The 12,403-nt window shown below is 40.7% G+C and overlaps 1 pseudogene; it reads left to right on the forward strand.

The window, feature by feature from the left end:
- Positions 1-1,202: 1,202 nt before the first annotated feature.
- LOC147451465 (uncharacterized) lies at positions 1,203-5,972 on the forward strand (annotated as a pseudogene).
- Positions 5,973-12,403: the final 6,431 nt, after the last annotated feature.

A 12,403-nucleotide genomic window follows, 5' to 3' on the forward strand; every position in this document is an offset into this window, starting at 1 on the left:
TCTGCTGCGCGGACGGATTGCGTGCTCAGCGAGTGGGGCGGGGGGGCATGGAGGAAGAGATGGAGGAGGAGAATGTTGTTTGTTTTTTTATTTGTGCTTAATCGCCTGCTGTGTCCGAGTATGAGCTTCTGCTGTGCACGCTATCCAATTTACAAGCAGGAGGTACAGGCACGCTGTGCACGCTGTCCGAGACGTGAGCTTCTGCTGTGCACACTGTCCAATTTCAAGCACGCTGTCCGTCTGCGTGCACGCGGACGGATAGCGTGCTCCTTTTCTAGGTTTGCTAAGCGTTGCTGGCAAAGAGGGACGCGGCATGGAGGGACGGGGCCAGGTGTCAATGCTCTGCTTGGAAATGGAAAGATCAATAGACCCTTCTCAACTCGTCGTGCACCATGCTGTGAGTGGCAAAACTCTCAGCAATACCATACTGTGGCCACAATTTGTGCTGGGCGTCCATTGCTGGGTTTCAAAACCTGCGGAGTTTTGGCCTTTTACTCCTCCAGCAAGGCCATAGAAGTGGAGGAATTGCCATAGATTCCGATTGAGATGTTTGAAATAATCAGAGAAGAGATTGTCATTATCCATATCATCGTCAAATGCTAGGGTGGAGCCTGCTATGCAAGATGGTGCTCTTGTTGACTAGGTGTTTGCGTAGGAGCAATGCCAATATTTGGTGACGACGACGCGTTGATAATGGTAGCATCTGTCTGCTCATGACTAGTTATTATATTCATATGCAATGTAGTTGAGCCAATATGCTTGGATCCAATCAATGATCCATATAAGTGAGGAATATGTTGCCTCTCGTTCACTGCATGTATCAATTGCCCTTCATTTGCTAGAAGCGAATGCCGTCTCTCAGTTGCGAGGCTCTGCTGATGCCTCTCATTTGCTAAGAGTAGTTGTGGATGTGTCTCATTTACACTTATGGAACCACCATATTGAGAAGCCTTCATGAAGGGCCTCTTACTCGACATCTCCGGCCTTGAATATTGCTCGATGTTGGACCAATACTCCAAGGGATTGAGCACTTGACATTGCTCTTGGGCATGTTGTTGTAGGGTGTTATCAAGAGACGTGCTTATAATGTCTGTGTTCATAAGGTGATGAAGTCCACTAGAGACCAATGAGAGTGTAGTTGAGCTTGCCTTGGGTAGCGCTTGAGTTGACGGCAGTGCGTGGCCATCCTCCATAAGTGAAGCATGGACAGTGGTCATGGGGTGGGAAGCAAGGAGGAGCTATTGCTGGCAAAGTTGAATAGGTTGTTTAGGCCTTGAGGGAAGGCTAAGGGCCAATACTTTTTGTCGAGCTCAGCAGATCGGCATGTATCGTAGCCTTTGTCGATAACGTCAAAGAACATTTTCTCCTTGTCACACCTTTGGACTTGTTTGATGGCGAGGCAACATATTTGTAATACTAGCTATTGCAAGCTTCACCATATCTCATGTGAGTGCCTCCCACAGCCCAATTTCCCCCTTGGAGTACAAGAGTTGAGATGATGGCTTCTCTTATGATGAAGTAATGAGCCTGGTAAGTTGCCGACTCACCGGTGTTTTTTTTCTCGCCTCACCGGGGGCCCACAGGTGGAGGTGCTTGTCCCTTCCAAATATTAGCCATGTTACATAGTTCTGGAAGAGTTAATCAAATGGACTCTTGAGTGCCTTTCTTCATGAATAAAACTCTTGTTTAGTTCTTTTTTTTTGTGCTACACATAAATGTTAGATAATAGCTTGCAATGTATTTTGTTCTTTCAATACAAAATAAGTTTTTTAAGTCAGTTTTTTGACATGTTACTTGTTTTGACAGGTTTTGACATGTTTACCCTATGGCATTGAAACCACTTTGATTTATGCAAAAATCTAAGGTATTTATCCTATGTTTAATTTTTAGCAGAAGGTCAAGTGTTAAACCTAAGAGACTATCTAGCTATCTAACTCCTAAGTGTTAACTCTCTCTCTCTTTCAAATCATAGCATTTATACATTATAACTGTTTTGTATTTTTTGCACTTATAGTATTTTGTAAAAGAGTTGATAGTTCTAAATAGATTTTTGATTATGCTATTGATTTTTTTTAATAAAGGTGTAAGATTTTTCTCATGGCTCCCAAACTCTCCATGAAAAAACGAGAAGCAAATTGTTCAGGGGGGATGACTCTACGATCTGGGGCTATTCAAGGAAGGCAAGTTATACTTGAGGATGGTTCATCAAGGATTCTACCTATGAGTCCACCAAAGAAGTCTGTGAAGAGAAGAAATCAATGTGTGTATGTTGATGATGAAGCGTGGTCCTTGGACAGGTCTATAGATGGTGCTTCTAATAGCAATGCTATCACTCCAAATACTATTGGTCCATCTTTTGCTCCCACCCCACAAACTACCCACACAGAGACCAATAACCAAACCGAAGAAGACGACTTTTCAAAGCATAACAGGGCTTTTGGGGAGAATGTGTCTCTTGGGTTGATGAATGAAGTCATAAGTCAATTTCATATCAAAAGAAAGTCAGAGCCTCCTTTTGTTCCTTTATGTAGATTAATAGCTACAGATGCTGTTCGATGTGCAATTTCGGATGCATCTTGGTTGACATCCACGTTCGATAGGGTTGTCTATGTCTCTTCAATGGGTTCTTTTATTGTTTCACTTAAAGGACGACATGGAGAAATAAAACATCTAACAGAAGATACGATTGAGAAGTGGGATCCAATATGGAAAAGACTTAATGCAGAATTTGAAAAGAATCTTGTGGGTGATTGGGTAGATCTTCGAGGCAAAATTTTTTTTGTTTGGGATGGCAACCACAGATTGAAAACTTGGATGCGACGAATTGAAGAAGGCAAGTGCTTCATTTCTTATTTTGTTTGAGTTTAGATATACATTGTTGCACTTGAAAAATCAATTTGGATGATGTTTCTTTTGTAGAGCACTCTGAGGATGAAAAATACCATGTGCAGGTTCTTTGTGAATTTATTGAGATAGATAAAAAGAAGGAAGCAGAGTTGATTTTGAGTCTTGATACAAAAAACGAGTAAGGCATATTTGGTTAATTGTTGTTCAATTCTCTGGTTGTAATATGTTTTTTCATTTGCTTACACGTCAACATTTGCTTCTAGAATCTCACGGGCTACAGCTCCACCCAAATTGGCACATGAAGTATTTATGTTTCAGAAGTTTGGTATTGCTAACAAATCGAGCATAATGGAATATCTAACTCCTGAGCAAAAATCTTGGATGGAGGTTGAGCTTAAATTGGAGGCTAGACATAACCAAGGGATTATGCCATGGTACTCAATGCCGTGCATCTTGATTGCTCAACTTGTTTGGAAGGTATGTCATGCTCAATTTGTTTGGGATAATAAATATAACAATTACGTTCAAATATGCCTTAAATTTTTATGTGGGAAGTCTATTCATAGTTGTCAAGTGATGGATTGGGTTACGGTTTGTATAATGCCCTAAATTCCCACGTGGGAAGCCTTGTAGAGGTGGCAAGTTATGGATGGAGTTTTGGTTCCCATGTGGGAAGCCTATGTACTCATGGATTTGTTTGCGTTGTGTTACTAATGGCTCATAGAAATATTGTTAAATAACTGTGTTGCTATGAAGGGGAGATGGGAATCCTTTTTGGCTGATGAGAAGAGAAGGCTTAGAACTTTAGGTCTTCTTGGGGAGGATTTCAAAAAGAAGATGAATGAAGCTTTAAAGAAAGAAGAAGAAAAAATGAGAGATAGCGGATATAAGTACCTTTCTATTGCAAATCCTGCACATGGTGAAGAGTTTTTTACTATGCTATTTGACAAGGATTGGCATGACAAAACAATGGTAGGAATCACTCCGGATAAATTATACAGCTTGTGCGCCGCAAAGATCACAATAGAGAGGTTTGTTTCAGTTCATCTTAAACTTTGATTTGTCGTTTTAGTATGCATTGTAATCAGTACATTAACTTTTGGATTGACGGTTATAAATTTTTTCAATACACGCAAATAACTTCTTCACATGATGATTTTGACCAAAGTTAAGGACTCCAAGGGAGGTCATTTTGCAGACTATAAGAAACTTAGAGCCTACATGAGGCAAGAGACCTATTGGCAAGGAATGTTTGGCAAAGCAGTAATTATTATTGCTAAGTTTGAGGTGGAGGGGCCTTTGTTGCCAAAAACATTTGAGGTTTTTTTCAAGGCATCTAGGAAGACACATGTTTCATTGGCTTATACTCATGTTCTAGCAAACATGAAGAGTGCTTCAGATTATGCCTCTTTACCCGAAGTGATGCATTCAAGCAAACGTCTTGTGTACAGGTATTGGATTGTTTGAATATTAATTTTGCTTCACAATGTATTTTATTGTCTCTTTTTTATATTGATTTTTCATTCAGATGGCTATTGAATTGTATGCGGCTGAGGATGATAGAGTCTATGCCGGAGGATGTACAAGAATGGCTAGATAAAGAGGATGAAAATACTATGTTCTCGTCAACACTCTTGGAAAAGGGTATTACACCTTGGGAGTGCTCTCACTATCCATGGTGGTTGGAGTATCCCCTAGGTGTTATCCCAAAGAGTGAGCAAGAGATTCATGCTCGTAAGTGAATTGCAATCTCTTGTATAAACTAATATAATTTGTTTAAAATTGAATTTTGTTGATCTTTTGTTATGAACTTTTCTATGGAAAGGTTTTTTGAAAGAGAGTCACATCTCTAATGACGGTGTAATCCCACCCCAAGCTACACACATTGAGCCATCCACCAAGCCATCTTCGCGTAGAAGGAAAGATAAAAAAAGTATAGAAAAACCCTCCCAATGTGTGCCTGTAAATTTTGATGGTGAGGAGGAGAGCTTTCCAATTCCTCTTCCACCAAAAGGATCCACCCTAGCATCAAAGTCTTGCTTCTGTGAGACTTTTATGAGTCGTTCACTACATGAGAGGATGCCATCAAAACGCAACACAGGTAGATGTTCTTTGCTTGTTTGTTTGCTTTTTATTACTCTAATTATTGTGTGCATTAACCGTTGACACTCCTATGGTTTTCTAAGCATTCTTTGAGATTCTAAGAAATTAAAAATTTCATTCTCATGTTTAGGAGAGGAGTTTATAACTTGTGTGGATGCTTTGTTGTTGGATGTGGAAGCAATTGATGACCTAGCATGGCATATGTAAGACTTACATATTTCTCTAAAAACTCAACTTACCATAATTTACTCTTACCATGATCCTTTGGTTTGTGTTAGTATTGAAATGTGGTTCAAGAAAACACCAATCTATGATGGACGTGAGTATTCATTGAAGGGGGAAATCTCCCAATATGTGGCAAGGTTGATCTTTGCAGACTTCCCTACGTCCATGCTAGTTGATGGTATTCACAATAGCACTATAGGTGAGCTTTTTTTATGGCTTCTTTTTCGTTATACAATGCATATATGTTATGATGTAATTTTTCATTTTAACTTGAGTGTGTAGCTAATGTAAAGGTTGTTCCTGAGTGGAACCACTTTTCCACTGCCTTGGCGAGTGGTGTCATGGAAATTGCCGATGTTCACTTGGCAGACGAGGGTTTCTTGGTGACTTTGTCTCTTGCGCAAAATTTGGGGGATCTTGCCATGCAGGCTAATAGAGTGAGTTTGCAGCTCCATCGCTCGTGGACTTTGATGTGTGATGGGGGATACTTGCATCCAGAGACTGGTGAGCAGGTGAGGTTGCCTTCTCTATGTGACGCTTGCGCATGAAATTTAGAGTTCTTCTCTTTAAGTGATTTATTTTTTCCTTACATAGGTGATGGATCTCACTCTTGGTTTGTTTTATCGTAAGAATGCTCAAAGCATTACACCTCATTATGATAGAAAGGCCGGGGAGGATGTTTCTCTTGAGTGCTTTTCGGCCTCAAGAAGGTACCTCACAGAGTCTCCACCTCGTTCATCTAACAATTATACAAGGATAGCTGGAGATTTGATTTGAGGGGGAGCAGAGCGTACTGAGACTTTTTACAGGTAAATTTCTAGCCATGAATACTCAGCACACTCATCTTGGTAGTTAGATGCTAGCTCTTGACGTTAAATTTTGATTATTATGTTTGACGCAGTTGATTGCTAGAAACATTCACATATGAGGACGACCATGTTATGGACATTTTTGCTGGGTGTGGTGGCTTGGGGCTTGCTTGCACAAAGGAGATCCGTCACTGTCTAATGCTAGAGGGTGATTTCTTTGTCTTCTCTGAGTGTTTAGAGAAGAAAGTTTGTCGTCCTCCTCCTGAGGAGAAAAACTAGTAGATAAGTTACCTCCATAGGTGGACAATTATTTTTGTGACTTGACTCTATGTATTGTTTGAGATAGTATTTTTTCAATGCAACAATAAGAAACATATGGAGATTGTGGGTTTTTCCCTTGTCCCCACAAGGGTTTTTTCACCCACAATCATGATTCGTTGATTTGGGATGATGTTTCATATCTCAAATCGAGGATCAATCTATATGTTGTTCAATTATGGGGAAAATGTTATGTTTGTCATGTCATTATTTTGTTATTGTTGTTATTATTGGGATTTAGGGTAATGCAAGCAAATGCTTGCTCAATAATCATCATGTATGTGTGTGTGTGTGTCTCTATGTATGTGGGGTGGGGTCTCGTAATGCTCTAGATTTGCCTCTCTCTCTCTCTCTCTCTCTCTCTCTCTCTCTCTCTCTCTCTCTGCATCTATCTTAATGATCTAGACTTACATCAAGGACTCTCTCTCTCTCTCTCTCTCTCTCTCTCTCTCTCTCTCTCTCTCTCTCATACACACACACACACACACACACACACACACATTCTCTCTAATTACTTATAGAGCAAACATGATAAAGACTTTTTGCCAGGGTGGACTTCAACTTATTCCATTCAAAAAATCCATATATCTCACTTTGCACTCTCTCTCTCTCTCTCTCTCTCTCTCTCTCTCTCTCTCTCTCTCTCTCTCTCTCTCTCTCTCTCTCTCTCATATATCTCTAATTGGCTTATAATTTAAACAAGATAAAGACTCGCTGCTAGAGTAGACTTCAACTTACCTCAAACCAAAAATTCAAAAAATTTACTTTGTACTAAAATTCTTGCAAGATCGTAAACAAAGACTTTGTGATGATATTTCTTATAAATACTATATATATGAAATTGTAGTATCAATATGTTGATATTGATATGGTTAGTTTTTTTAATCAAATCCATGTTGTGTTACTATGGCCCTTAATTGTGTTACAAAGATGTAGAGCACAATTTTTTTACTATGTACTTTATCCTAGTTGAAAAGCTATATACCTTAGTATGCGCAAAAGGTTTCATCTAATTTTGCTACCCACAAAAAGCTCTAAATTTGTAAAGAAAGCTCTAAATGAAAAGCTCCTATATTTAATATCCTCGCTAAAAAACAGGATTTGACATTTTTTGTAATTTGTTCATAACTTACAACTTTAATATTTATTTCTTCCTAGAAGCATCAGGACATGTTGAGGACTACTAAAGATAGTTCTCTAGCATTATATGTTAGGAAATAAGACGTAGCTAAATAGATAATTGAGTAGATTACTTAATGGAGAGAGACAAATTTATATACACGAGATTATAGAGTAGAGAGACAGAGAGAGAGAGAGTACACACGATATACATGGTTCACCCAATGTGGGCTACGTCCACGGAAAAGCAACCACTCAATGGCTTTAGTACTTCAAAACAAGAAGTAGTTTACAAAGGGATTATACCCTTAATGGAGCTCCCGCCTTGCTTCACTCTCACCACCTCACACTGACCTTGTTGCATCAACTTCACACTATGAAATGTGTGTAGAAATGGCCTCCTTTTATAGGCCAAAAGGGCTGCCCTCTCTTATGAGAGACAGCCATGTGTAGCCGCCCTTGTACGAATAAGTCCAAATCGGACCCTCCAATCCGCCCATGTGTGGTCGCCCTTGAGAAGACAAGTCCGCTTTTGAATTCGGCCACCGGCCATTGAATTCGTCCACCGGCCATTGACTTCCGACCACCGGCCACCGGCCATTGACTTCCGACCACCGGCCATCGGCCATTGACTACCGGCCACTGGCCAACCGACCGGTTGTTTTCCGACCACTTTTCGGCTGCCGTCCGGCCATAATATTCCAACGAAAAAGAATATTCCGGCCTTTAAAGTTTCCCCTGATTCTTGTCCGTGAAAATTTTGGTTTTCGGTGAGTGATTTTCCGTCACGCACGATGGCTTCTCCTCATAATGGGGGCCTTACAAATGTGCGCTTTTACCATAGAAAATTACAAAGGGTAAATCAGGCTCCATACTTAACAATCTCCCACTTGGAGACTGATCTCCAAACCAAACCTGTGACTGCTTTCCATTCTGGCTTCTTATCCTTGAATGCCGATTGAAGATGAGAAAAAGCTCAACTTCTCCTTGTTGACCACCTTTGTAAACATGTCTGCAGGATTTTCACTTGTATGCACCTTTCCTAGCTTTACTTGTCCCTCTTCCAAAAGAGTGCGTATGAAGTGATATCTCACCTCAATGTGCTTTTTCCTTGAATGAAAGGCTGAGTTCTTCGCAAGATGGATAGCGCTTTGGCTATCACTGTACAAGACACAATTGTCTTGTTTGAATCCAAGCTCTAAGAATCTGTGAAGCCACAGAATTTCTTTGCTTGCCTCCGTCATTGCTACATACTCTGCTTCCGTGGTAGAAAGTGAAACCACTTTCTGCAGCTTTGAAGCCGAGCTTACTGCTGTGCCTCCAACCGCGAACACATAGCCAGTAGTGCTCCTTCGAGTATCTTTGTCACCTGCCATATCTGCATCAGCATACCCTTCTAGAAAAATATCAGTTCCTCCAAAATACAAAGCATTTGTTGTTGTCCCTTTTAGATACCTAAGTATCCACTTCACAGCTTGCCAATGCTCTTTACCTGGGTTGTCCATGAACCTACTCACAACTCCCACTACATGTGCAATGTCTGGCCTTGTCCAGACCATAGCATACATTAGAGAACCTACCGCTGCAGCATATGGAACTTTAGACATATAGGCTATCTCCTCTTGTGTCTTTGGACACATATCCTTTGTTAGTTTAAAATGACTAGCCAAAGGTGTAGAAACTGGTTTTGCATTTTGCATTGCAAAACTTTCTAGTACCTTCTTGATGTAATCTTCTTGAGATAGCTTTATTGTCTTCTTTGTCCTGTCCCTTGATATTTTCATACCAAGTATCCTCTTTGCAGCACCTAAATCTTTCATTGAAAAAGATTTGGACAGCTCCTCTTTTAGGTCTTTGATGTCCTGCATGTTAGCACTTGCAATCAACATGTCATCAACATACAACATTAGGATGATGAATTTCCCATCTCCCAAATTCTTCGTGTACACGCAGTGATCCGAGTTGCATCTTGTGAATCCATGATCCAACATCCATCGATCAAACTTCAAGTACCATTGTCTTGATGCTTGCTTTAAACCATACAAGCTTCTTTAATCTGCAAACCATTTTCTCCTTACCTTTTACTTCATACCCCTTTGGTTGAAGCATGTAGATTTCCTCCTCTAAGCCACCGTGAGGGAATGCCGTATTTACATCCATTTGCTCGAGATTTAGATCATGAGCAGCCACAAGGCTTAAGACAAGCCTAATTGAGTTCATTTTTACAACAGGAGAAAATATTTCATTGAAGTCAATACCTTTCTTTTGAGAAAAACCTTTTACCACAAGCCTAGACTTGTACCTTTTCTTCCCACCTTCTTCTTCCTTTAGCTTGTACACCCATTTGTTTTGAAGTGCCCGCTTACCTTCAGGCAACTCAACCAACTCCCATGTTTGGTTGCGATGTAGTGAGTCCATCTCCACTTGCATGCTCTTCGTCCATTCTTCTTTGGATTCATGTTGCATAGCTTCTTCATATGATTCCGGCTCTCCAGAATCTGAGATCAAGAGATGGTTGAAGGAAGGAACAAACCTTTCTGGAGGTCTACTTGCTCTTGTAGATCTTCGGGGAATAGGTTGAGGCTCCTCATTTGGTTGACGTTATTGCACATTGTCACCGTTTGCAGTCCTTGAGTCTTCACCGTCCTCAAGCTCCATGTACTCATCACCTGTTTCTTTTGTTTGTTTTCTTTCCAAGTAATCTTTGTACATATTTTTTTCGTTAAAAATTACATCCCTACTCCTTAAGATTTTACCATCTTCAGGATTCCATAGGCGATACCCAAAGTCTCCTTCTCCATAGCCAATGAAGAAACACTTTTTGGACTTTGCATCTAACTTTGATCTTAGGCTTCTATCTATGTGCATGAAAGCCTCACACCCAAACACTTTGAGAAATGCATAATTCACCGGTTTACCTGTCCATGCCTCTTCTGGAACTCCCCCATCCAATGCCGTTGAGGGTGAACGATTGATTAAGTACACAGATGTACTTACAGCTTCCGCCCAAAGCTCAAGCGGTAGGCCTGCATGTAGCCGCATGCTTCGTGCTCGTTCCATGATTGTTCTGTTCATCCTTTCCGAAATCCCATTTTGTTGAGGTGTCCTTGGGGTTGTCCTTTGCCTCCGAATGCCATTGCTAGCACAAAAGCTTTCAAAAGCTTGGCTGCAATATTCGCCTCCATTGTCGGATCCGAGGCATTTAACCTTGGTACCTGTTTCATTCTCCACAAAGGCTTTTCACCTTTGAAATATGGAAAATACATCGGATTTATTCTTCATGACATAAACCCATGTTTTTCTAGTCGCATCGTCTATGAATGTTACATAGTACAATGAGCCACCAAGTGATGGTGTACTTGCAGACCCCAAACATCAGAATGAACCAACTCAAGTTTTTTATTTTTTCTTTCATTTTCTGATTTTTGAAATTTTACCCTCTTTTGTTTACCATAAACACAATCTTCACAGAACTCTAAGTCCACTTCTTTCAAAACTGGTAGAAGCTTCTTTGTTTGAAGGATTTGCATTCCTTTGGCACTCATATGCCCAAGTCGGTAGTGCCACACCGCACTGTCAACTTCTGTAGTTGCTGCAAAAGCTGAAGGTTGCGTGCTAACAGTACACAAGTAAAGTGTACCGACTTTTTCACCCTTGGCAACCACCAAAGATCCCTTTGAGATCTTCCACCGTTTGTTTTCGAATGCAATGTTGTGACCTTCATCGTCCAAGTGTCCTGTAGAGATCAAATTTTTGCGAAGAGAAGGAACATGCCTAACATCTTTAAGCTTCCATTCATTTCCGTTAGCAGTTTTGACAGAAATTGTACCTTTGCCGACAATCTCACAAGCTTCATCATCTCCCAAGTATACATACCCAAAATTACCTTTGGTGTAGTCTTGGAAATGTTGCTTGTGTGGTGTCTCATGGAATGAAGCCCCGGAATCTACTATCCAGGAATTAGACACATTATCTAATGAGATAATTAGAGCATCTTGCTCTATTTTACCTGCCACATTGGCCTCCGATGTTGGCTTGTTATCTTGAGACTCTGTCTCCTTCTTCTTCTTGGACCAGCAATCCTTCTTGACGTGCCCCTTCTTGCCGCAGTTCCAACATTCAAGAACTGACTTTGTGCGTGACTTGCTCCGCCTTGAGCGATCACGACCCTTTTGGTTTTTGAACCTCTCCTTAAGCCTTCCTCTTGTTTCCACTGATAGTGCAGCACTTGATGATTCTCCTGTGCTTCTCCTTCGCATTTCCTCGCTTAGGAGAATACCCACAACATCATCAAACTTAAGAGTATTTGTGCCAGAGATAGAATTACTTATAGCTATCACAAGGCTGTCCCAACTATCCGGTAGAGATGATAGTATAAGGAGAGCTCGCACTTCGTCATCGAAATTGATTTTCACTGATCGAAGTTGACTTATGTTTGTGTTAAAGTCATTTAGGTGTTCTGCAACTGAACCATTCTCTGCCATCTTTAGATTGAACAAGCGCTTCATAAGAAATACCTTATTGGATGCCGATGGTTTCTCGTAGAAGTCGTCAAGTGACTTCATCAAGTCCTCCGTGGTCTTCATCTCCGAAACATTGAAGGCCACCGTTGATGCCAAGCTTAACCGGATTGTTCCCAGTGACTTTCGATCACATACAATCCATGCTTCATCTGCCATTGTTGCGGGCTTCTTCACAAGACCGCCTAGTGGCAAATAGAGCTCCTTCTGGTAGAGATAGTCTTCAATCTGCATCTTCCAATGTTGGTAGTTTTTGCCGTTGAACTTCTCAATCTTGAGCTTCCCTTCCTCCGCCATAACTCCCACTCAATTCAAGGAATCCTTTCCTTGAGATAATTTAGCTACGAGCAAACCTTGCTCTGATACCATTTGTTAGGAAATAAGACATAGCTAAATAGATAATTGAGTAGATTACTTAATGGAGAGAGACAGATTTATATACACAAGATTATAGAGTAGAGT

This window comes from Adiantum capillus-veneris, chromosome 9, assembly GCF_014529385.1.
Source record: "Adiantum capillus-veneris isolate H3 chromosome 9, ASM1452938v2, whole genome shotgun sequence".
Lineage (NCBI taxonomy): Eukaryota > Viridiplantae > Streptophyta > Polypodiopsida > Polypodiales > Pteridaceae > Adiantum > Adiantum capillus-veneris.